The 26,509-nt window shown below is 38.9% G+C and overlaps 1 protein-coding gene across 1 annotated transcript in view; it reads right to left on the bottom strand.

Moving 5' to 3' along the window:
• The window catches only part of LOC117875514 (CUB and sushi domain-containing protein 1-like), a 1,845,931-nt gene that overhangs the window by 1,563,718 nt on the left and 255,704 nt on the right, over positions 1 to 26,509 (bottom strand). The gene's annotated exons all lie outside the window — the stretch shown is intronic.

Genomic DNA, 26,509 nt, shown 5'->3' with positions numbered 1-26,509 from the left:
AGTGATAGCCCTGCTTGCATATCAGTATCTTAGAGAAAGTTGTTTATTATCATCACTGTCTGTCTGAATTATGAGGTTGAGAACTACAGCATATTGTAGTTCATGTAGCTTGGTTTTAAAGTACTATTGAAACAGCGTATTATCTGACCAAAAGATCAGACTTAAAACATGAAAAATCTATTTGTACAATCATAATTAATTCTTGCCTTCTATTCCTCTCTCATTCTCTTGTCTCCCCTGTTACCTACTCATTTTTATACCATTTTTTGTACCTAGGAGGCATCTAAGCATTGGAACTTCATTGGGATTCCTGGGTTTGACTCAGGAATCAATGCAGGAAATGTTCTATGGCTTTTCTACTCTAGCATTATAGTGACCCCTTTACTTCCCTGGTAAACCTGACCCTCTTTCCTCTCTTATTAGCTACTAATTCAGGGTTTATACACTGTCTGAGAAAGTGGACAAATAGCATCTTCCCAACTAGATTCCAAAATGCTCTGCTGATCGCCTTGTGGGGGGAATTCATTCTTAAGGACTGTATTTAACAGTATTTTATTTTTTGGAATGGAATAAAAGATAGATGGAAAATTCATATTTTTGATGTTTAAAATCTTATCTTTATTGCTACAATGAAATATGGAATAGAGACTTTTGGCATTTGCATCAAAAGCTGATATTTTATCCAATTAACTACAATAAATCAGGTATTTATATGCATCATCAGTTCCTATGCAGTTTGCTATGCAGAGGTATTAGGAACCTCTTCCAATTTTTAAACTGTGGTGTCTATCATTAGGCATGTGGGGGCTTGGCAATTCTGTTTGCAGGCACTACTGACAAGAGTTCAAGCAAATCCTTGTCTCTTCTTTGGTGGGGGAGATGACCTTTAGTGGTCAATTTAAGGGCTTTAGTTGCCTAGATAACCAGGGGCCTTCTGACTGTCAGCACAGTTTCACCAGCAAACAACACAGGTAAAATAGCAGTGAACATGATGGAATTACAAGAAAAACAACAAGCAGTTGCTGGGATGTTCTAATTAAATCAAAAACTGAGCTGGTACCTCACTAACCCACAGGGATTCTTCATGCAGACTCTCACCTAATGGAGTTTTTGAAGCTCCCCGGTAATATCAGCTTATCCCAAGTAGGCCTAGCAAAGCACTTAAGCACATGCTTAACTATAACCCATTATTCACCTGCTTAATGTCCCAGTGAAGCTAGTCTCAATGATCCAGTGAACTCAATGAGACTACTCAGGTTTTTACAGTTAAACATGTGTTTAAATGCTTTTGCTGTACTGAGGTCACAATGAGGATCTGAATGAAGGAAAGGAGGAAAGAATGACTTTTGATGGAATTGTGATATATAATTAATTTATGTAAGTTATGCTTGTATATTAAAGTGATGGGCACTTAAAAATGTTTGCAATAACAAACCCCAAACCATAATCTTTGCTCATAATGTAACCCATCATCCCATAACTCTCAGCAATCTGCAAGTAGTACAGCCACAATAGAGGCCTCAATGCCGAGTTTCTTCTCAAGGAGACAGTTGGTTTTGGAACTCCTGAGTTCAACTGCTTGCCCAGAAATTGATGCCCTCTGTGGCCTATGTAATAACTTTAGTACCTCAGTTTCTCCAAATAAAATGGGGGAAATCGTATTTACATACCATATAGGTCTGTTGTAAGGAATACTATTTCCAACCAGAATACATAGTGGGAACTGCATATTATTGCTAGTGAGCTACCTCTTGGTTTTCCATATTTGTGAAGTAGTTTGCATCACAGCCAAACTAGGGCTGTTTGCTCAGCTGCTGCGATGAGTCAGCCTCCAGGCATGCAGCAACAGCCTATCACTGAGGGGAGCCTCAGTCAGATGATGCCAGGCTCAGATATTTCCACAGCCCTAGCAGAGCTGCAGATCAATCTGATAAACAGTGCTATCCAGCCAAAAACCCTCCCACTGCATCATAGTGCACCAGATACCAGCGACTCCCATCCAACCCCACCTTGCCTGAGCTCTTCCGTGCCTTGCACTAGCCTCACTCCAGCCTCATCAGTGACCCGTTCCAGCCTTGCCTCTGCCTCCTGATTCCCCCCCAAGATTCTGACTATCCAGATTTGACTTTTGGCATGGATCTGGACTCTGAATTTGGTACTGAACTCTGATCACCCAGTTTTGAACTCTCGCCTGCACCTGACTTCTAGCTACGATTCTGAGCCTGGTTTTGTCTGTGGACTCTGATCTCAGATTTGGCCTGTCCCCAGATCTCAATTCCAGGACCACCATTGGCCGAGGCCCAACCCTACATCTAGCTGTAACCCATTTTCCAACTCCGAGGCCTGATTATTGGGGGCAGTGTCTGACAATATTTAGCAGAAGTTTCAAAATATGCATTATTCAGATACATTCCTCAGAGCAGCTGTATTATTTACGTATTCATTCACAACAGTTCCTAATCAGTATCTGATCGTTACTGTGTTCTGTAATATGCAAACACATAAGGAGAAATAGTCCGTCCCCTGAAGAGTTTACAGATTAAGAAAGGGAACAACATTTGAAGGATAGTGAAGATGAATACAATCAAAATATAGATAGCTTTTATATGTATGTAATATGAAACATTTAATTTTGAAGTCAAACACATACACCACAACTACACCCGATTGATGGTATAGGTTGAGCTTTATTTTGCAGTGGAAGTGGGCTATTCAATCATATTCTCTGGGGTTTACCAGTAGAAGGTGTAGCTGCCTAGAGCACTCTTCAAAGGAATTGAAATTAAAGGTATTAATAATTTTAACCACAGAAAATGTTATAACTTCAGTATACATAAAGTGTAATGTCTTAGACATGTTTACCCTGTATTAAAAGTAAGTATGGACTTTTATTGGCCAATCAAATGGAATGGTGGGTAATGTACTTTCCAGTGGATGAGTCATAATGCCAACAACTGGAACTTATGTACATCCTTACTCAGAAGCATGCAGGTAACTACCATCTTGTTGTGCAAATAGCAAATGCAACAGCACAGAAAACTATGAGCCTGATTCATCATTGTTCTGCATCTTTGGCCAATATTTGCATCATAGCAAAGTGGGTGGAAAACATTACCTTTTTAATTTGGCATGGTTTCACACCCACTTTGCAGTGGAGTAAACAGCTATGCAAGGCATAGGCTACTTTTATTTTCATTGTTATATATTCTCTTTTCCTTTATGCTGTACTGTATACAATCTTCATCATTTTCTCCTTATTGTACATCTCTGAAGCAATTATTTAGATTTGTAAACCATGATAAGAAATGTTGGAGGATCCGGCAGCGTCTGCAGCAGCATTTCAGTTTGCTTCGAGCTAAAGCTGATGAGGACAGTACCTTTTGAACAGTTGCTCTGCTAATTAAGGGGAATCAAACCATGCACATTATTTATAGGGGACACAGAAAAGGGCAAAGGTTGATATAACGACCTGAACACAGGATGAATTAGAATATGGTATGAAAGTCAGATGAAATTGTAAAATGTATTAATGTACAGGACAGATATAAAAATAAATATTAGCTATTATCTGCATGGTTTTATTCTCAAAAATGCAAAGCTTTACCTGATATTGTGGCGTATGTGCTTTCCAGAGATGTCTTCCTATAGTATAGATTTATTTTTAATAGAAGTACCATGGGACATGGAAATCGCCAAGACTTCTTTTTGTGAATAGCTGATTAAATAGGCAATCTGAACATATGTAGGCTTGTCTGTGTATAAATGTTTAAGTTTTTCAGAAACTTTTTTCAGAAACTTGCTTCATGTGTGTATTGAGTCTGATGTGTTATCCGAAAGCAGCACAAACAATACAATTATGTACTTCCTTTTTTTTTTTTTTGAAAGAGCTGATCCGAGAAATATATTTGAATGCAGATTTGAAATGGGTACATGAGGATTGCTTTTTGTGGGGTTATTGCAAACAACGTTCTATCAAGTTCATTTTACACTAAATGTTTTAACAGACTCCACCAATGACTCATCTGCAGAAACTGCTTTGACTGATGGAAAATGGACAGCAGAACAACCAGAGCAAATGGATGCTATTCATATTGACACTGCCAGTGTCAATGAGATGTAGGATGATCTGCTGGGCCAGTGGCAGTTCCACAGTGCAAAATTGCCCAAGGAGTTGCAAGTTATTTTCAGGTGCATTGACATTTTTTGAGTAAATTATATGAAGAGTTTACCTGAAATATGTTCCTCTAAGAAATATTCTTCCCTTCTTTCTACTTTCTATATAAGATTGATAGGAGAACCTATTGCAGTAATTCTGTGACCAACATTCATGTGTACTATTGCCCTTTCTAGTATACAGCCACTGAAATTAAAAGCCCTGACAGCCAAGGGATCTCATTTAAATTGAAATAGCAGAAGCCTGTGTTTTTGTCATCAAAGATCCTTGGTTTTATCCCCCCGGTACAATAGTGCAGTGTGGTTGACTAATGTAGCATCTATGAGTGTGATCCTGCTCCCATTGAAGTCAGTGACAAAGCTCCCGTTGACTTCAGTGAGAGAAGGATCAGAGTTTATGTATGCAGATTTAGATTCATTAGACACCTAGCTTGTTTCCAAAAAGAGGCACAAAATTTGAGAGGGAAACTATTGGCATGCGTTAACAGAAACAAAATGAACATGCTTCTGAGATACTGTGTACGGGGCATCAACAAGGGCAGGGTACAACTCTAAAACGTCAGCATTCATTCATGTTACATCAGGCTGCATCGTATCATGCTGTCTTACATCTCATCTGACAGACCTGAGACCAACACGGCTACAACACTGCCTATCTCAATTGACAGGCACACTTCTGTCACACAACATAAAAAGGCAGGAGAAAACAGCACAGATTTAAATAGAACATACTTATTTTAGATTAGATAACCATTAACAGTCCTTTTAAAATATGTTTTAGATAAATTAAAATGGAACATGTCCCCAAGATAAACAAACTAACCAACATCATGCATTTTTATAAAACAGAATTTAAAATTTAAAGGAGATGGAGCCAGTTAGCTAGACACATTGACATCATCATCATCATCATCATGTTCCTTTTACACCCCTGGCGTTTAGGGCAGCGACAAAGCTCTTCCAACACATCTGCATGATTAATCATTAAAAATAGTGTCAAAGATACCCATCTCCTATCTACCCTAACCAGAACTGATTCCCAGTTTACACTATTGTACAAAGCTTCTCTTACCTTTTTTTTTTTAAAAAAAGATTGTCTAATAATATATTGAAACTATTTAACACAGCAGAGTCTTGCTGGACAGACAGTCAAATACTGTTTCACACTCCAGCTGAAACACTGCAACCAGGAATATCTTCTTTATGTCATTGTAACCTATAGAGTGATGCTATATAATTTATGGTGGGATTGTCTGCGGAGGTCATCAAGTCAAAGCAATCTATATTCTTACAATATCAAAGAAAGACCTTAAAACAAAAAAAAAAAAACAAAAAAAATCAACTTAATAACAACTGTGACCTTCACTTGAGTTACACTTCATAAAACCCAATTTGGCAACACATGATCATGCCCATTATATTTCTGTTTAACAACTGAATGAGACTTATTTGTCATTTATGTCACTTGTCAGCAGCAGGTAGCAATGGTATCTTTCAGTGCTTGTATTTATGAACTCTGATTTCTGAGGCTGTAAAAACACAGTTTCAAAGAGACTTGCACAAAAAACTTCCACTGATAGCAGCTGGAGTGCCACACAAATATCAAAGACATTGAATAAAGCCTCATCCCCAAAGCCAGTATTTTTACAGAAAGTTTCACCTCCAAATCAGATGTTTATTAGTAGATGCCAGAGGGTCAAGGACCCAGCCTACCAGTACATGGGTAAGATAAAAGGCTAAGGACACCTCCCTACCTACCCCCCTGAGGAGAAAGAAAACTATCAGAGAGGGGAGGAAAGGGACTGCAGAGAGAGGATATCTCCAGCAAATTGAAGAGAAGGTGCTAGAGAAGCCACCATTCCAAAGAGCAAGAGGTTGAGGAAACCTACAGAGGAGGAGAGGTAGGAAGTACATCAGGAAGTAGCAAGGGACTGAGAAGGATTGGTTCTGCTTGTTCCAAATGAGGGCCCTGAATTGGAACCCACTGGAGTAGGTGGGCCTGGTTTCTCTTACCTATTCTATGCAAGGTCTTTGGAGAATAAGGCTCTAAACCCAGGAGACGTAAGGCTGTCCACTAGAGCCACAGGGCTTCTGACTCCCTGTTACCCTGAAGAGGACAACGATTATTAAGAACTGGGACTTTCAAGGGCTGGGTAATAACAAGAACTTGAGAAACACAGAAGTGAATTCGGTGGCTTGGGGGGGATGGAGTCAGATTGGTATAACTCTGCATCCTGCTGCAAGGAGGTGCTAACAGATAAAGGGCCCATGTTACAGAGCCACCTTTGATTTTAAGTGACTTTGTGCATGTTCAAAGCGTGTTTTACACATCGTCTGGAAAACCTGACACTATAAATACACATTTTGGGTCAGATCCTCACTTGGTGTAAGCTGGAAAATCAAAATTGGATTGAACAGACTTACACCAATTTACACCAGTTGAGTATCTGGCCCACTGTGTAGATTACTGGAAAACCTTCAACCTTTCCATATTCATTAAGCTTATGTATAATATTTGGTAAAGGCACTGCAGGATTTGATAGCATTAACATATCATCTCTAAGCAGTCTTGCTTTATTGATACTATGTGTCAGCAAATTGAACATAATCCTGGACCAACTTGTCTACACTGTGGGTTGTGGCCTTAGATTCCTTGGACACGTATTCATGTGGACTTTGCCAGACCATTAGAAGGTTATGCTTTTGATCATAGTCAATTCCCCTTTCAAAATGGCCAGAAGTTTTCAGAATGACACCTACTACAGCTACAAAGATCACAGGACATCTTGGGACATTGTTTAGCAATTTGGTTTACTGTTATAATTGGTGAGTGACAATTGACCTCAATTCTGTTCAGAAGAGTTTCAGAAGTTTCTAGATTAAAATGGAATTCAACACATAGGTTCTGTTCCAAACCATCTTTTTTATAAATTTGCTAGTGGAATGCTGTGTACAGACAATGCAGCATGCCTTAAGAGCTAAGTTTATTCTGAGTTGTCAGCAGAAATTGGACAATTTCTTGCTTGTCTAAAGGACATGTGCGGCTACTACAGGAATCACCTGCAATTCTTTTCTTGATGCAATCTTTGCATACCAGTTGGACCTGCTATGTCCTGATGTTGCCTCATATATAGCCAATCCCAAACTATATAAATCGCAAGCTATGCAAATTGATGAACAATGTAAAACTCATCCTTGTTCTTTTTAAGTAGAAAACTTAGTATGGACTTGCAACCACTGTTGTGGAATGAAATTGGTACCTGAAGAACTTGTAAAATGCACAGGAACTGTGCCATTTTGGGGAAAACTATCCATGGAAATGACATATGGACCAGTGGCAGCCTCCAAAGTCCAGGGATGTTCCAGCAGGATTTTTTGTCCCTCTGATCAAACCTCCTCCTGTTACAATTCTTAATTTTGAAGATTTATTGGAAGAAACTTTTGGTATCAGATGCAACTGATTCCTTACCATCAACTGTTCCTGTTGTACAGGACAATATCACACCATCAACATGTTACCTAAAGAGAGTGTGAAAACCAGTGGTGTGTCTGAATTTATAAATTATAATTTATAAACCCTATTCTGGGAAGGAATAATCCCTTCCAATTTGACAGTCTATGGTAATCCAACTGCAATTTATAGGGTATGTCTATACTACCCGTTGGATCGGCAGGTAGCAATTGATCCAGCAGGGGTCGATAAATCAATCCCCGAGTGCTCTCCTGTCGACTCCTGTACTCCACCGCCGCAAGAGGCGCAGGCAGAGTCGATGGGGGAGCGGCAGCAGTCGACTCACCGCAGTGAAGCCACCGGGGTGAGTAGATCTAAGTAGATCTAAGTACGTTGACTTCAGCTACATTATTGACATAGCTGAAGTTGCGTAACTTAGATCGATTTCCCCCCGCCATTCCCCCCCAGTGTAGACCAAGCCTTATTAGGTTATACAATGTTTTATGTTCACCATGTAAATAATAAGGTGTATCTATTTGGGAACTATTTCAAAGTAGGTGGAAGAATGTAATATTCTGACCTTTTAAATGATTGGGCACTCTGTCCTCAGAGCAAAGCACTACCTCTGTCTGTTGCCAGAACTGGAAAGTCACCAGCAAATAGCTCTGTTTAAATGAGCCCAGGTGTTTATTCCCTTCATTTGTCAGTCCAAATATAACAATTATCATCGTAGGCAGGACTGGTAGTACTGACTATTGTTAAGACACTTCCCATTATAAGACTCTATTTTCTGCGGCTTAAAACTTTGCCAAATTTTAACCATTTGGGCTGAAATTTTCAAGAACCAGATGTCTCCCTGAGGCTGAATTTATTTTGGAAAAGTTTGGCTGTTTCTGAGAACAAGGCAAGGGAAAAATATGTTATTTTGCCCATCTTAAAAAAACGGATCTTTTTTAGAAATGCTTTAGTACCCCCATGCTTGGAGTAGGGGCCTGAAATTTGGCAAGGGTGTGAAGCATGTTCCCTTTGGTATCCATATGCAAATAAACCCAAATTTGGCCAAAGTAATAAGTCTTTGAAGAACTGCAGTTTGCAGAGAATCAGTTAAAATATGCTGGCGTTCAACAGCTAAAATCTCTGAAGCTTCCATCCTCACTGAATATGCTCAATCGTCTCACAGCTCTTAGCACTGACCAGACTGTGCATGTGCCATACTCAAAGAGCGGCTGTGTGTGCTCCATGCCAGGGCTGCAGGGGCTCAGAAGGACTGTTCCTGAAATGGTTTCTCCAAGACAGAGAGGGGCTAAACACTGTAATTGAGAGCAGGTAGCCTTCTCCTGTGCTGACAATGACCCCCTTGCTGGCACCAAGGCTGCTTAGAAAAGGAAAGCATTTGATTTGAATGCAGAGGGGACAAAGCCAGATGCCAGGAAGAATAGGAGTAGATTGGGACAAGCAATCTGGTGAGGCTTAGGAACAGCGAAACTGTGACTGGGAGATGGAGGAGAATGTAGGCTGGGACTGGTTGGGCATGGAGGTTACGACTGGGAGCCAGTGAGGGAGACAGGGGGGAGATGGGAAGCCATGTGGGAGTGGGAGGGGGGCAGTGAGATCAGACAAGGAACAGAAAGGGGGAATTGGGACTAGTTAGGTAAAGAGTGGTGACAAAGAGCTGTGGTGGAAGGAGGGGAACTGGGAGACTGGCTGTGCAAGGAAATTGGAACCCGGTCTGTGGAGGGGGGAAATGGGCATCAGCAGGGGAGAATTGGAGTTGGATAGCAAGTCTGAAGGGTCAGACTAGGACTGGATGGGCAAGGAGACTGAAACTGGATGGAAAGGAAAACAGGATTGGAATAAGGAGCCAGTGGTGGGGAAGACAGGTTGGAGGGGAAGGGGCAAGCTGCAGGGAAATAGGGAGAAGAGTCTGAGCCCCTTGGAACACACTTCCCTCCAGAGCCTGGAATGGAACCCAGATTCCTGAATCTCACCATTCTTCTGCTTTCAGTAAATATCTGTGAAACCCACTGGCAAAGCATGTCTAATTCTCTTTTATTGCTGGCCCACATAGATGATGACAATTCTATTGCTATTATTCATTCTATAAGCTCAAGCTGCAGATGTTTATGCAGCAGATATAATTGTTCCAAACCTGCTGATGAATCATGTTGGTGTCAAGATGATGGAATTTCTATTATTTCAGTTTGTATTTTTTAAAGAAAATTTAGAAAATTACATACACCCAAAAATCTATGTTAAAAAAACTTTATTAGGAGATGCCAGTGTTAAGGTTGCAGAGGCCTCTTTGTGCATATGCATTTTGTGCATATTTTGGCCTCCTTGTGCATATGCAATATGATAAGTTTCAATTACACGATCACATATTATTTTTCCCACAAGACCCCTACTTCATTCATCATACAAGAGGGACATGCCTTGGGGATGAACCAGGATTGTAAAGTAAAGGAAGCTACTTGTTGTAGGACCATTGACTTATTGTTGCAGAAGCAAAAAGGTGAATGAGGCAGGGGACTTCAAAAAGAGATAGGATGTTGTGGCAGGGCAGGGTAAAACCCCCTTTAAAGCCCTGCCAAAATGCTGGCTGCAGCCTGCTTTCTGGCCAGTAGGCCAGGTGTAGAGATGCAGGTACTCAGCAGGGAGCCCAGCTGCAAGCCCTAACAGGGCTGGCTCAGACAAACGTGCTGAGCTAAGTAGTGACAGCTGGACTGGGGCAGGAGAGGACTATAAAACCCCTGGGCAAACCTCAGTGAGGAGGCTAGCCTGGGAGGAGACAGGAGGGCAGTATCTCTGACTCCTTGCCAACAAGGAAGCCTCAAGGGCCAGGAGACCCTGGGGAGGATCTGCGGGGTACTAACTGTTGGAGGATCTGGGAAATGCACAAGCACTGTAAATAAAGACACTGGGGTGATCCAACAAAAGAAGGGGTGAACACTCTTTATTATACCAGCCTAAACACAGGGTGCAGGCACAAAAGTGGGAGAGCCTGCACTGACCCTGTGACAGATGGTCTGAAGGTTAAGACAGTTGGATGCTGAATTGGACATTATCCCTGCCTCTTACACAGAGTTTTAAATGATGCTAAAAAAGTCACTTTAACCAACTTTTTCACTAATTTTGTGTTTCTTATTTTCAGGGTGCATGCGTTGAGATACTGGGGCCTGATTTGCAGAAGTGTGGCTTCTACTGCAACTGAAGCCAACGGGAACTGAGCCTGGATATATAAGTTCCATATTGTGTTAAGTTCCATGAAAAATCAGATCCTTGGAATCTCAAATTGGGCACCCAAAATTAGTGGATACTTTTGACCTCAATCTCTTTGTTCCTCAGCTCCCTATCTGTACCACCCCCTTAACTAATAGGTTTTGTTACAATTAATGTTAGTGAAGCACTTGGGTTCTATAATCATGATCACCATAGAACAACCCATGAGAAAATTAATTATTCTGTCTTCAGAGCAGGGTTTGAATAGTGTGCAGTAAATAAGGCCTACAGAAACCCATTGAACAATGAGGAGAAAACAAAATATTGAACAGCTGCTCATTAATTGAGCACCATCCATCCTGTGCACTGAATGAGGCACAGGAGTCCTGTGGAAGAAATAGTATGTGATGGTGTAATTAAAGACTATATGATACGGCATATCTGCAATGTGGCTGATTTAAGGTTGCCCAGGCGCTTCCTAACTTTTGAGTGCTGGACTTTGCAACTTTAACAATGCTATTTTAACATCATTTTTCTGCATAATTATTTAAATTGTCCAAGTGCTTGGTTGATTCTAGGCACTTTCCAAACACAGAATACACAGTCTATGGCCAATGAATTTACAATCTACAAATATTAAAAGTGGAAAAGGGCTAAAATATGCACAGAAGTGTTACTTCAGCCAGGTTCTTAAACTTCTTCGTAACTTTAAGTCCTATTAAAATTAAGAGAGCACTCATACTTTAAGTTAAGCATGCTTTTAAATACCTCATTGAATTTGGGCCAAGACAATTATAGGTCTTATTGATTGTATGTTGTTTTTTCAGTTAAACACACTAATTTTTCCTCCTGCCATCCTTTTTCTCCAGTTTGTCCCACTCATCTTCCTCCAAATCTATTCTCAACTTCAGTTCCAGTGTCTTTACACCCTTCTCTCTCAAAATTTGAACCCCCTATCTTCATATAAGTGAACAGTTCAGTCAAGATGAATACATAAGAGATAAGTAGATGACTTCGTCAGCTAGTTTGCTGTAGGGTTTGTGGAAGAAGTGATTCTTTAGGAGTGATTTTAAATGAGAAGGTTATGGCTTTGTGGATCTAAGCAGGAAGAACATTCCATGCACAATTGGTGGCTAAAGCTGGCTGGAAAATGACAATTCCGTTTTGCAACAACTTTTTAGGTTTTAAAATTTGTTTTTGTTCTGCATTGGAATGAAAACAAAACCTTTCAAATGTTTTCACAAAACAGCACCCTGTTGAAATGTTCATTTTTTTTTATTGAAAAGGTCTGGTTTTTGTTTTTTTTTAACACTCTAACTTCCTTACAGCAGAAACCCTGATCCTCTGAGACCTTCCCATCAAAAATAGATACATCTCCCTGAAATGTTTCAGCTTTCACGAAACAGTTCATTTAAATGAAGGGGGAAAAAAAAAGTCAAATGTTCCAATAAGTTCTGTTTGTACCATAGAAAAAAATGCTAACATTACTGTCGGAAAAGCATAGCAATACATGCTTCTCTAGTGTCCCTAATATCTCTCCTTTGTCTTTTACGCACATGTAGGGGTGTGTTTTTTTTTTTTTAACTGAACTATACACTTACATGCGTCATGCATTTTCCCAAGATTTGCTTTGTCAGAGGAGCCAAGTGTTTTGGTCCTTCTATTCTTTTAAACTATCCTAGTCCTGATTTTGAACCAGTACAGAATACCCTTTCCTGATTTAGCTTTGTCACCAATATGTCGTCACGGTAGGAAGGAATTATTCGCCTTCACACATGTTTCCAGGTTCACTATTTGCTGTAAAAAGGACACTATTATACATTTTTAAAATGATGCTTTTATTCATGGGTTAGAATCAAAAAATTTTCTTATGCATTATTTTTCTTACTTTTCACACACATTTTTGAGTCCATAAGGAATGCTGAACTTCTGGCACATTTCTTTTTTTGTTGTTTTAGAAATAAGAACACCCACAAAAATGGGATAAGGGTCAAATTTGAGACCTAGAATTTAATTTTAAATTTACCCAATTTTATTTCATGAGATTTAGATTTTCCCATGAGTAGGGTTTTGCCTTTATAACACATCCTTTGGTTTTTAAAGACCATATCCTCAGCCTCTTGCTGCTTTATACATCTGATAATTTATTGAAAAAATCCAGTATAACTTTGATCAATTGCTTCCTATTTCCAGAAACTAATCCTACAGCTTCTTAGGATATTCACCTCGCTTTTCATTATCACTTTTAACCCTTCCGTGATATAGAGTCCTAATTTATATCCCTCTTCCTATTCCGTCTCTTCAGAACAATCTTGACCCTTCAGTAAAATCATAATCCCCATTCATATGCAAATCACTCATGTTCATGGGGTTGATACTGCTTCCATTGAGGTCAATGACATAACTCCAGTGGTTTTAATCGCAGTTCACCAGCCACATATGATACCAAACTGGTCACTCTGATTCAGCAAAGTACTTAAACATGGGCCTAACTTTAAACATGCGAGTACTCCCAATGAGGTCAATGTTTGAAGTACATTTGCTGAATTACAGCCCATGGGCTTAGTCCTGCAAGGTGCTGAGTATAACCTGAGAAACAATAGTTGCCCTCAACTCTATTGACTGTTGCGATAGTTGACAACACTCAACACCTTGCAGTATCAAGTCCTGTATATTTGTACTTACATGATACCAAGTTACTTTGCTACATTTCCATTTGTATAGAAGTACTGTGCTGCGCCTTTATGTGCCCTTCTTTCCTGTACTCTTGTCCTCATGTTTTCCCTCATATCGTTTCTCCTCTCTGCCCTTAGGACTGCATATTTCTGGTTATTCTTCAGTCTGCATGCCCTGAGTGTACATTTCTCTTTCCTGTCAATCTTTCTGCTGGCTCTCTATCTAATTTTAATAAAACTCTTCCAATATTCTAAAGGGGATGCTATTTTTACCATTTCTTTTAAAGAAAGACAGTTATCATTTTGTATTTGTTGCAATCAAAAATATTTTCTTTTTTGTGTGTTCTCTTAACTTGATATAATTATTTAAGTGATGTGATCTAATGCACAAAACATGTTGAAATTTTCCCATCATCTAATCAATTACAATTTATTTATCTTTCATCAGAAATGACATGGGTTCTGAAAAAATGAAGCTGGCACCATTACATTGTGTATTATTATTTTTAAGTGGCAAGACAAAAAAAAACTGGTGAAAATGTTATGTAGAATCCTCATAATCATTTTCTTTGCTGAAAAAGCAATAGAAAATGAAAAATAATTAGATTAAGTTTTTAGGAAAAAGCCCTCCTTAGTTGTAAAAAATCTACCTTCAAAATGTGTCTTTGACATGAACAGTTCAACAAACACATTCATGTGAGGACACTCTCTTTTAAGCAAAATACAACCTACATTTTCGGAATTTGCACTTTAATCTGAAAAGATCACTTGGTCATGAATGGTCTGATCCAAAGTCTATTAAGGTCAATGGGAGTCTTTCCGTTGCCTTTAATATGCTTTGGTGCAAGCCCACATGTACCATATTTTGAAATCCTGTTTTGTTCTGGTCTATACTTAAAAAAAGAAAAAAAAAAAAAAACCAGCAGCTTTAGCTATGTGAAGGTGATACACAGCCTTTACTGTCAGTTATGCAATCATTTTAACCCTTAAAATAGAAAAACTGGCTTGCTTCCTTTAAAAAAAACAACAACATTATTGATTTTTAGTTCCATGTTAGAACTTAAATGCCAGAACCTAATTTATAAAACAGTTTTAACATCTAAAATGTTTGAGGCAATTTCCAGGAAGGAAATTATATCCACCTTTATTCCTATAATTTGTAGAAATGTTCCATAATTGACTATATAAATGTTTTCATTTCATTTTACCACTAATGCTGTATATTAAAGTTGGATTCTGTTACCATTCAACACCTACTAGATGTCTGCATTTTAACACTATGAGAAGTACCTCAGTTTCTACAGCAAAGAAAAAAACGTAACACCCCAAACATTATGCAAATACCACAATTGCACATTTCCTCCCTCTGCACTCATGAAAATAAATATCACTTAATAGGAAGCAAAGAGAAGGAGGTGATTCATCATTGCCCATTCCCTAGAATTTCAGGAATTACAAATCAATCTTTATTTCATTATCTTAACCCCTCAAATTGAGTTAGTGTTGCTTTCCATTTAAAAAAATAACTATCATTCACTTGCTGTTCAACTGATGTTAACAGCTTACTTCTGTCTCTGACTTTGACAGTTTGTTCTATATATCTTTTGTGTAAAGAAATTCTGCCTAAAATTGCTTAGGTACTAGTCCTCTCAACTGCAGTCCATTATTCTCGCTTTAAAATTAGTCAGTGCCTCAGAGGCAACATAAATCTGTTACTTTCCTTTCACAATCTTTCTCTTGTGAAATCCTCTCCAAGGGCATGATCCTTTGAAGTGCTGCTGAGTACCTCATGCAAGGTGCTAAGCGCTGCTGGCACCCACTGAAGATGACATAGTATGAGTTTGCTGTGCACTTCCCACAACTGGGCCCCAAGCCTTCCTCCACCCTCCCCAACATCCAGAGATTACATGATTGGTCATAGTACCATACATTAAAGGAGATAATGTGGTAAAAGTAACAACTTAACACATACCGTTGTTTTCATAGCAGGTATCCAAACATTACTTCATGGATTATATGAAAGAACATACACAAGCAACATCCAACCTTTTCAGCTTGAGGGCTGAATGCATTATTTCAAAAAGTCATCACCACCTTAACTATTTCCCTAGGCTCAGGCAGACTTCCTATCCTGTTCTTCACAGGGTTCTCAGGAGGGGAATCAAATAGTGGAGCAGCCAGAGCTACTTTCTCCACCCTTTCAATGCAGCTGGATGCCAGTGGGGAGGTGCCACCGTGGCAGGGAAGAGACTGAAGTCCTCAGAGTGTTCTCGAGTCACACCAGAGCTGCTCATAGTGTCCCCATCTCCTTGTCATAGCAACAGGGGTGATTCAGACACTGCACAAGGCATAGGTCAAGAAACACATTTTCAATTCATAATCAAATAAAAATTTTCTTCTTAAAACACACACACTCAAAAGTCACAATTCAGGCCTCAAGTCACAGGCGGGGTATCCCTGCCATACACTATTTCATAGCAGGTAGGTAAATAGTTGCAGGACTCCAATATGAGGCCCATGTCTAGCTGTCCCCAAAACTTTAAAGTCTTTTGATGCATATTTTCTCTCACAGTAGTATCCTTTGCATTGATCTTAGGAATCACAAGACCTTATTCTGCAATGACTTGGCACCTTCTGCAAGGTGACAAGCATCCTCATTTTCACTGACTTCAGTAAGAACTGAGGGTGTTCAGCAGCTTGCAGGATTTGGCTGATTAAAATATGGTTTTACTTGTACCTTTCATGGTACCAGAATAACTATGCTAAGTTATAATGGACCGCACAGCAGGGAGTCACTGTGAGTGCTGTGGTACACCATCCTAGATATTTGGTAGCACGCTGGGAATCCATATGCTCAAATGCAAGTGCCTTAGGCACTCTATGCACTAGGTCCTTCTAGCTCTAGCCCTTAGGGTATGTCTACACTGCAATTAAAAAACCTGCAGCTGACCCAAGCCAACTGACTTAGGCTTGTGGGGCTCAGGATGTGGGGCTATTTATCTGCAGTGTAGACTTTTGGGCTGGGCTGCAGCCTGAGCACTGGGACCCTCTCACCTCACAGTGCCCTGGAGCCCGGGCTCTAGGCTGAACCCGGATGTCTATACTGCAAATAAACAGCCCGGCAGCCCAACCCCATGAGCCCGAGTCATCTATTCACAGGCCAGCCTCGGGTTCTAATTGCAGTACAAACATACCCTTAGTGGATTCCCCCTTCTGTCTAAGGGAATCAAACACTGGCCAGGAGATCCCTCAGCCAGAGTTCGATCCCATTGCCCAGTACTTGTAGTCTCATTCAGGCCTGCCTGTACAGATCCTCTGTTTACAGGCTACTACTGGGATCCACGTATCAGAGCTACTGCTGGCCCCCTTGCCAGCAACAAACTGCTTTTCAGCCCAGTTCTCAGCTCTAGGTCCTAAGCTACCCAGCCTTCTCTCCACAGCCAACTGCCACATTGCTGCCTCTGGCCCGCTACTCCTGTTTCCACACAGCATCCAGCTCCATTTAGAACCACGTCCTTCAGACTTCTTGCAGGTCTTCTCTTTCCTTTGAAACCCCCATACTGAGCATAGACAGAAGGAGAGGAGAATCTTCCCTGCTTATAGGCAGCCAGGCTGATGACACCCCAACATAGCTGATGGAACTGCCATGGAAGCATACATACACAGCTGGAACCAATAAGGAAAACAAGCCATGCTATAAGTGAAACTGAACAGCAAGATATAGGAAGGCAAAAAAGCCTGGGATAGTGAAGGAACAACAGCCCCATGCCAGGCTGCCTCTAAGAAACTGACAGGGAGACAAACAAGTAATGCAAGCCTTGGAGTTTAAAGGCTGATTGACTCATTTTAGTCTAAGTCTAACGGTTTCACTGGAGAAAAATAGAGGGAGATCAGTTAGGAGAAAGCTGAGACCTCTAAAGAGACTGCCCCAAGAGCAGTTAACAGGAACCCTCAGCTGGCTGGATGTTGGGGATTTATATAGTGTCCAGTATAGATCCAGCAGGTTCATTACAATACATTTCCTATTAGTCACCAGCTCATGCGGTGAAACTCAGCCCATAATTTCTTATTTCAACTGACAGCAGCCAAAAGAGCAAGAAGAATAAAAAGGAAATGTTCAGGTAGCAAGAATGCTCCAAGTGGCTGGTTTAGGACTGAAGCCAACCCAGGAATCTTCAGAAATAGTTTTGCTCTCTACCCTGTCCATGAACAGTGCTATGTGTCTTCTGAGGACAGAGGTGTTTGTCCCTGGCCATCCCCAGGCTATCTGGTTGTCTGTTTGCTTTTTTGTTTTCTCTCTGCCTTCTCTTTATTCAGGCTGTAAGCCTTCTGGGGCAGGCACCTGTCTTACTCAATGTTCCAAGGCACCTCACATGCTTTTGAGCTTGGATAATAAAATTAGGATGAGGAAGAATTAGGGAAGAGATGACATGAAAAATAAAATGTAAAATAAAGTTAAAATAAGAAAGAGAGCAAGATGGGTCTAACTCACACTTTTCCTAATTTTGTTTCATTAAGGAAAAATTTATGAAAAATATATCAGTTGAATTTTAAAATATTATCCTTATTATACAATATCTATCACATGGTTTAAGAGACTATATATGGTATATATGGTATAATCCATTCATTTGTTTATAGATAAAGAGTAACATTTTCAAAAGGAAATGTAGGTTGCTAAATCAGTTAAGCATTGCAGTGTTGAGTGCAGCAATGACTAAATATCTTTAAAAATCTGGACCTATATGATTATGGGCCTAAGATTTTCTGTGAGACTTAGGCTCCTAAATGTCTAGGCCATTTTTCGAAAGGTGTTAGGCTCCCACTTCTCTTTGGTGCTACTAATTTGATGGGATCTAATTTAGCAGTCTTTACATGTGTGAGTATATCCCACTCAGATTAGCAGAAGTATTCACATGCAGTATCTGTTTAAGAGCCAAGCTGCCCGAGCCAGCGCTACCGGCTTCGGGTAGCCCCCCTTGCCTCTGGACCCTGCGCCGCCGGAGCAGAGCAGCTGGAGCCGGGGAGGAGAAGTGCCTGGCCGGCAGCTGGGGTCCGGAGGCAAGGGGGGCTGCCCGAAGCCGGTAGCGCTGGCTCGGACAGCTTGGCTCTTAAACAGAGCTGAAGTCTGAGAGGGGAGGAGCAGAGCAGCCGCGGGAGGGGAAGTGCCCGGAAGGTATTTTTCCCGGACATGTTCGGCTTTTTGGCAATTCCCCCCGGACGGGGGTTTGATTGCCGAAAAGCCGGACATGTCCGGGAAAAACCGGACGTATGGTAACCCTATCCCAAGGTTTTTATGGCACCCATCAGTCACCATAGTATCTAAGCAGCTAATTGCTGGTGGATTTGCATGGTCCTGAATGTACTAGTCCCAGCCTCACCACTAACCTGGTGCACCACTTTTCCCAACTACACCCCTCATCCCCTGCAGCTGAAATATTGCAATAGTAGATTCTGTACTCTGTGCTTGCAGAATGGTTGCGGGGGAGGGGTTAAGATAAGAAGGATTGCCTTCTAAGAACACTGCCCGCCCCCCGCCCAGTGCATTTCTTTCCTCTCTCTTTCGATGCAAGAAAATGCATTTCAATGCATTTTAATAAGGCATGTTAAAAGCTAAAGGCACTTTACAGTCAATATAAAAATAATCTGTCTTTACTCTGTTCTTGAGGTAACCATTTAACACTGATTAATTTAGTTGTCTTAACATTTCTTTATTTTATTCTGTCAACGTACAATAGTAATTAAGCATATTAATAGATTTATAATAGTTTTAGCTGTCATTTAGTAAAAAAATATTTAGAGCTATTAGTAAATGAAAGTTAGGGTATTTGTTTAATAAGAAAACCTGAAGCATACATTTCAAGGACACAATAGAAATCCAGCATCCTATGGATTAATGTTTTCAGCTACATTTTGGACTCTGTAGAAGTGAAAGGACAAACTCCAAATTAACTGCACTCAGTATAAGCCAGAGCAGAACTGGACAAACTCTTTAATTTGTTTCTAAAGGGAAGAAGCTAGCTTTCCCTCACATTATGGTCTCATATCATGCAAATTGTCAGTAATGTTCAAGGTACAGAGATAATCTGTATTCATATGTATTTTAGGTACTTAGCAGATATATGTAACTTCTAGTGTTTGCATCATGAAACTATGTCTAAGTACATTGATTGCTATACATGAAACAGCTTCATGATGCTTTTTTTTATCTGCCCTGGCGGAAAAATATTGATTTTTATTTAAGCATCTGAAACAACTATCAAACTATCAAAGTCACTCTTAACTAGCAGGTTACATAGATTTCCCTCAGAAAATAATCTAAGATCTTTAAAACAGAGAATGGACAAGAGGTGAATTTGGCCCAGTATATTTTATCAAATTAACACTATCTGATATTGCCCCTTAAAAACATCTGATATTACATATATATATATATATATATATATATATATATATATATATATATATATATCTTATACTGCAAACTGATTTTGCTCAACATAATGGAATGCTTTGAAGATGTTTTACAATTCTCTTTCACTGGTTAGACACTACTCTAATAATTAACTCATAAAAATGATGGAGGTTCTTAATGGCACAAGCGTTTTACACATCAAGCATTTTCAACTGCTTATTAAGCTTTTCGTGACTTTTTTGTTGCTGTTGATAAAATGCTACCAGTATATTTATTTATTTAGTCATGCTTTTAAAGCTGAAACTTTATTTATTTAAGTGAAGCACAGTGAAGCACTAGCTTCTGTACTTCTGAAATAAAAACATATGGTACAACTCCAGGGACTGAATTTTTCCCTCAACTGCAGATGCAGATCTCCTTAACATCAAGTGAAAGCACATGCATTTCTGAGAGAGAGACGGTCACATAATAATTGTTTTTAGTTGTCTTCTACTTTTATGTTTGTGGAAACAGACATATTTAAGTTATGACTTAGTGCTGAAGTGTGCCTGAGCTTGTAGAAACAGACATACCGGGGCAACCAGGCATTTGCCCATTGGCATCCTCCCTTTCTTAAACCACTATACGCTAATATTCAGTTCAGCGTTCTGAAGGCCAAGCAGAACACATAGTTGCCTGCTGCATCTAGGGATATGGTTTGTGTGTTGTTAGTTGGATGTAAGCTTACAAGTAAAGAAGATTCTTTGTTTAACACAAGCTCTCTTTGAGTTAATGTGGAGAGCAACATAAACCTACCTTCTCCCTCCCCCACACATATATGCTCAGTGCCTTAGCTCCAGAGTGCTCTCTTTCTTTCTCTCTCCCTCCTCAAATGTTGGCTGCCTGAGGCACTTCACAGAAGGAAACTGTATCCTTTATTGGCTTCTGCTCTCTCAACGAATCACAGTCCTGAGACTTCCCTGTTCTGCCAACATACATAATTCAGAGATAATGTGACATGTGATACCAAAAATTCCATGAGAGAAAAGAATATGCACACCATTTCTCCCCCTTTTTAATGAGAGAGTAAGCCATTTTCTGGAGGGATAATTACCTGGCAGAAGATTTGCTTTTTAAACTAAAAATTTGAATTTTATTACTCCATAATACAAATGAATGAGTTCTGGTAAATGGAAAAGTGTGTCATATACCCATAAGATGGGCACCCAGCATTCAAAACTCCTGAGTCTGGCCTCAAAAAATCATGAAATTGGCTAAAAATCATGAGATTTTTCAAAATAAAATTCCTTTTGTTGTCTGTTTTTTGAGACTTTAGGCCTTTTAAGCTTTTCTCCATAACAGCAACAGCTACAAACCTACTTTGGGAGTGTCTCAAAGTCACAACTCCTGAAGCCGCTGCTTTAAGAAGACGTAAAATTTATTAGACTCACAATAAAATCACAATTCTGCAAAGGTTTTCTCAAGTTAATCTAAGCACCACAGAAGGTACTATAGTATACATGATACTTTCCAATTCACTGTGTATGGAATGCTATAACTCATGTTCATATTTTGAACTGAAAATTCCTAGTCTGTTGTGTTCTCATACATGATATTCTGAAACAGTTAAGTATTATGAGGAATATTGGTGAAGATTTTCAGAAACTGACACCTGAAATTAGGCTTTAAGGCTGGGATTATCTCTTGGGCCTAAACGAGTTAGACATCAAACTTTCATGGGGTTTCAGTGGAAGTTGGTTGCCAGGCTTCTTTGGGCCTATTTGAAAAACACAGCCTAATTCCTTATTTAAGTGTCCAAATAAGTGGCTTGACTTTTAAATGTGCTTGAGTTATTTAAGTGCCAAAATATGGATTTAGAATCCTACCTTTAGGTAATTTTGGTCTATGTCACAGTACTAGAACTGTCCCTGATGAAAAAAATCAACATTTACAAATGAGATGGATGGCAGAAGAGAGGTCACTTGATCATGCCTGTTGGTTCACTCCTTCTGGGGCATCTGGCATTGGGCACAGTCGGTAGACAGGATACTGGGCTAGATGGACCTTTGGTCTGACCCGGTACAGCTGTTCTTATGTTCTAAATCGATATAATCCAATCAATATAATCAATTTCTGCAGCCAAAGGCCTTGAGAATGTCAAAAATATACACTAGCCACATAAAAGTAGGTATGCACTTTTAATGAGTTCCTGACCTGAGTATCCACAATACTGCATATGCACATATTAAAAGATTTGCTTGTGTGTTCTAGGTATGATAGTCCTGACTCATTCTGGTACTGAGTAATTAAATATGTAAAAAAGACCAAAAACCCTTGTGTAGCCAAACAAGTCCCTATTACCTACATATAAATATGAGGAAGCTTAATATAATACGTCAATCCTATCAAAGTCAACTAGAATTCTAACTGGCTCAAGTTTTGACTGTTATAGCAGCCTTTTGCTAAAAACAGTCATTGGAGGTCAAACAATGTCCTTTCTCATAAAAAGCAAGGACATACAGATCTGCAATGCTTCATCACATTGTATTTCTGCAATGGATGAAGAGATTTGCATATAATTTCACTAAATATTATTGTATGCTTTCAGATGAAAAGGGGTAAGGTCCAAGGCATTGTTAATATTTTAAATAATACACATTTTCAAACAGTTATGCACTACAACACTGGGTAGGTCTATTCCATATGTTTTGGATGATGACAGAATACCACGTGATTGTAACCTACAGGCTATATAGTGCACTTAATCCATTGCCAAAAATGGGATTTACTTTGTGGATTTATGTCATTATTCAGCATGGCCAAAATGTGGAGGGGGGACTATCAAGATCTCAAACTGTACATTTAGAGATATGTAATAGTGGAATTAAGATTTTTTTCCCAGTATGCACATGTGCAGAAACTGGATTGACATCAAGGACAGAAAAGAAAGTTTAACTGAAATTTCAATGGGGTGCTATTAATAGGTGTAGGCATGTTACATAATGCCAAGAGATAATCACAGAGACCAGGATCCTATTGTGCTAGGCTCTGCATTTCCTTTATAACCCTGGGCAAGTCATTTACCCTCCTTGTGCCTCAGTGTCCTGTTAAATAGGGCTAATTGTTACTTAATTCGCCAAGTTGTTCTAACACTAAGTAAAGCATAGTGAGATCCTCAGATGGAAGACACAGTATAGGAGCAAACTATTATTGTTACTATGATTGGATATTATGGAGCTTTTCACACTTTATCCTACACTTTCTGTGTAGTTTTCCTAGGTATAATTAAACTGCAATGGTTCATCCCAATGGGGGCTGTAGATTAGTGGTGGATGCAGTAATTTGCATATAATTTCCCTAAATATTATTATATCCTTTCAGATGAAAGAAGCATTGTACAACTTATTTTTAGTATTATAAACAATTTACATTTTCACACAATGATGCACTTCAGAAACGACTTAGTCCGAAAGGGTAGTTTTATTGCCTCTTAGCTTCATATTTTCAAAATTAGTGTATGGTTCAGTGATAAATGGAGACATCATTTGTATCCCAGTAATATCTAGAGGCCACATTTGACACAGAATGTCATTGTGCTAGGCACTGTACAAATGTTTGTTGGATAAATAATATACAAATTTACTTACATATCACATTATATAAAGACAGTAGACAGCGATTATTCCAATTAGCCATTGGAACTTAGCATGGGAACTCTCAGAAATCCATCATACTGCTGTCCTTTCATATTATGTACATATATATAAAGAGAAATAATTTTTCACAGTATATAATTTGAAATAATGTTCTAGAAACCAACAAGAGAAAGGAAAATCAAAATTAAGGCTCAAACTCTGACCTTAAGCAGTAATTCAATCTTTAAATTGCTTTTTTGTTCCTAGATATTGCAGTAGTGTATATATGGTTTGTAAACTCACATACTGAACTCTGTCCTTTGTAATACTGTACTCATACGTGCACAAAAGTTATGCATTAATAAACAGAATTGTAGCAAGTTTTACATCAGAATTTCAGGTCCTTCTTTTTAAAAAAATCTGTTGCTCTGTTTCTGCCATAACCTTAAGATTACATAAATCCAATTTTTAGCCTGTGGATGCACAAAGTGCCCCTTATAATGCACTTGTCATGCTTGTGTGCAATCATCTCTGCTGAATAGTTAATTTATAGCTTTTTTGTGAGGTACTGCTCTTCCTCTAATTAACTGCTATCCACGCTATCCTTGACCTAGTGTACTTTGACAAAGCCAGATACACGAGCAATTTTCTGCAGAACAGTTATAAAAGCCAATACTTTTAATGCATATGACAGTTTTATATGTTTTGTCATTCTTAAAGTATTCTGGCAATCAGAGTTCATTCAAATTTTGTAAAGAATATACAACTGCTAAGACTGAGTAAAAACTTAAAATTATACAAAAATTTCTATAATTAGCAAAGACCACTTTTTTGTTAACAGGATATAATTCTGCAAGCAGATAGCTATGAAGATGATAATATGAAAATCTTTCATTTGGTACAGTTCATAAATGCATTTAATGACCTCTAGCGTCACTTTAACAAATTAATATTATCTTAAGGATCTTTCAGCTGAACTTGATTTAACTGGATGAGTCACAATTACACACAAGTTACTATGGTGAGTCAGAGATCCTCTATATCAACTTCTTAAGTGAAATGCGGATCCATAAATATTGAATCACTATCAGTATCCCAAGTTGTCTCAGATCCACAGTCTGTGAAGAGTTAGCCTCTCAAATGGTGAGCTCTCATGACTGAGATTTCATGCATCTTGCCATCAAATATTTTATTTTGTGCAAGAGCAAAATCATCATAAGCTCCAAGGATTTTGGTGGTTTGTGCTTCTTTCACACACCATCAGAGACAATATAACACTGAAAGCAATGGGGTGAATAAATATGTCTTGCCTGGGTAAGGACTCCAAGATCAAGCTCTGTGATTTTTTTATTCTTGAGAGAGCAGCTAGGGCAAAATTTGAACCATACAAGTCAAATTAGAGGTTGTATTTATAAATCTCAAATGGAATATTTTCAAAAGCACACATCCACATAGCTTTAGGGAAATATTTGTTTTTAATTAAAGCATGACTGATGTAAATGCAATCATTATAAGATTATCTAAAACAAGTTCTGATATAAATTTGGACTAAATATAAATTTGAAATGATGATTCGGTATTTCCCTTCCTGCTTGAGAGTATAAGAATTGACCCTGCCCCTCTGCTGTCTATGGCTTTGTCTTGACTAGGAAAATAGTAAAGGTTAAGTCAGGTTTTGCTAATAAGATCTAGCTAATTCCTGCCTAAATTTGATCATTTATCCTATTTAAGACCAGGTCTGTTAGTCTGTGCACAACCTACTCTGATGAATCTTTCCACCCCCTGGCTACATTTTGATTCTATCCTGAGCAGCGAATCTAATCTCTCTTCTCTACTCTTTGTATGATGAAGAAGGTAATGGATGGTTTCTTTTTTGTTTTATATGTTACATGTTTTATATGAGGGCTCTTTAATACTTTTGATGCTTTCATCAGGAGAAATTCAAAGACCCATGTTCTGTGGTTTTTAATCAAGCAAACCTCCCTTTGAAGTCAATAGAAACACTTGATTTAAAGAGCCAGCTTGGGATAGCCAAAGAAAAGAGCCCTGAGAAATACAGTCTTAAATTGAAATGTAACTATGGTGACCAGATGCCCTGATTTTATACGGACGATCATAATTTTTGAGTCTTTTTCTTATATAGGTTTCTATTACCTCCTACCCCCATCCTGATTTTTCACATTTGCTGTCTGGTCACCCTAAAGCTAACTGATAGGCATTAGGGTCAAAATGTATCCATTAAAGTTAAATCAGAGATGAATTTAGGCTTAAGACTTTGAGAAGCAGAATTCTTTATAAAGGGCTTATTTCTTCCAGGAATCTCTGGCTTGATTATTAAAGGACTATAATCAGGTGTAGACCTCAATACATTATTGTTCTATTTTGTTTCTTACTTTATGTTTTACAACCATGCAAAATTAATTCGGTCCTATTGCGCATATGCAGTATGATGCAGTCTTTATTTACATAATTGCATGCTATTATTTCCAGAGGACTCATGCCACATTTGGTGCACAGGACAAAGCTGCTGTCTGGATGAATCTGTGTTGCGTAATGAAGAAGGCTGTTGTTGGTAGGATCCCTGTCTTATTTGTTGTACAAGTTAAAAGTTAAAATTAGATAATGTTATAAGCAACTGAAAACAGGGTCTTATGGGAAGTGTTGGGCAACGTTAATTATAGACATCACTACCAATTCTACCTATAATATGTTTTCATCTGAATATATGATAATCAGGGAATTTCTTTATCAGTCTCTTAGCATACACATGACACCATCTGACTTCCTTGGTGGCATGTATTCAGCTATCTGAATCTAGGGTGAAATAATTATCTTTTATTATCTAAAGCACCTGAACAAATAAATTATATCTTCCTTTTTCAGGTGATAGAATCTTTACCAAAATATTAAAATTGTTTCTGTTGCTGAAAGAGGTGAAACTCAATGTAAAAAGAATGTACAC

Source organism: Trachemys scripta, chromosome 3 (assembly GCF_013100865.1).
Source record: "Trachemys scripta elegans isolate TJP31775 chromosome 3, CAS_Tse_1.0, whole genome shotgun sequence".
In the NCBI taxonomy this organism is placed as follows: Eukaryota; Metazoa; Chordata; order Testudines; family Emydidae; genus Trachemys; species Trachemys scripta.
This window is presented reverse-complemented; position numbering and strand designations above follow the sequence as displayed.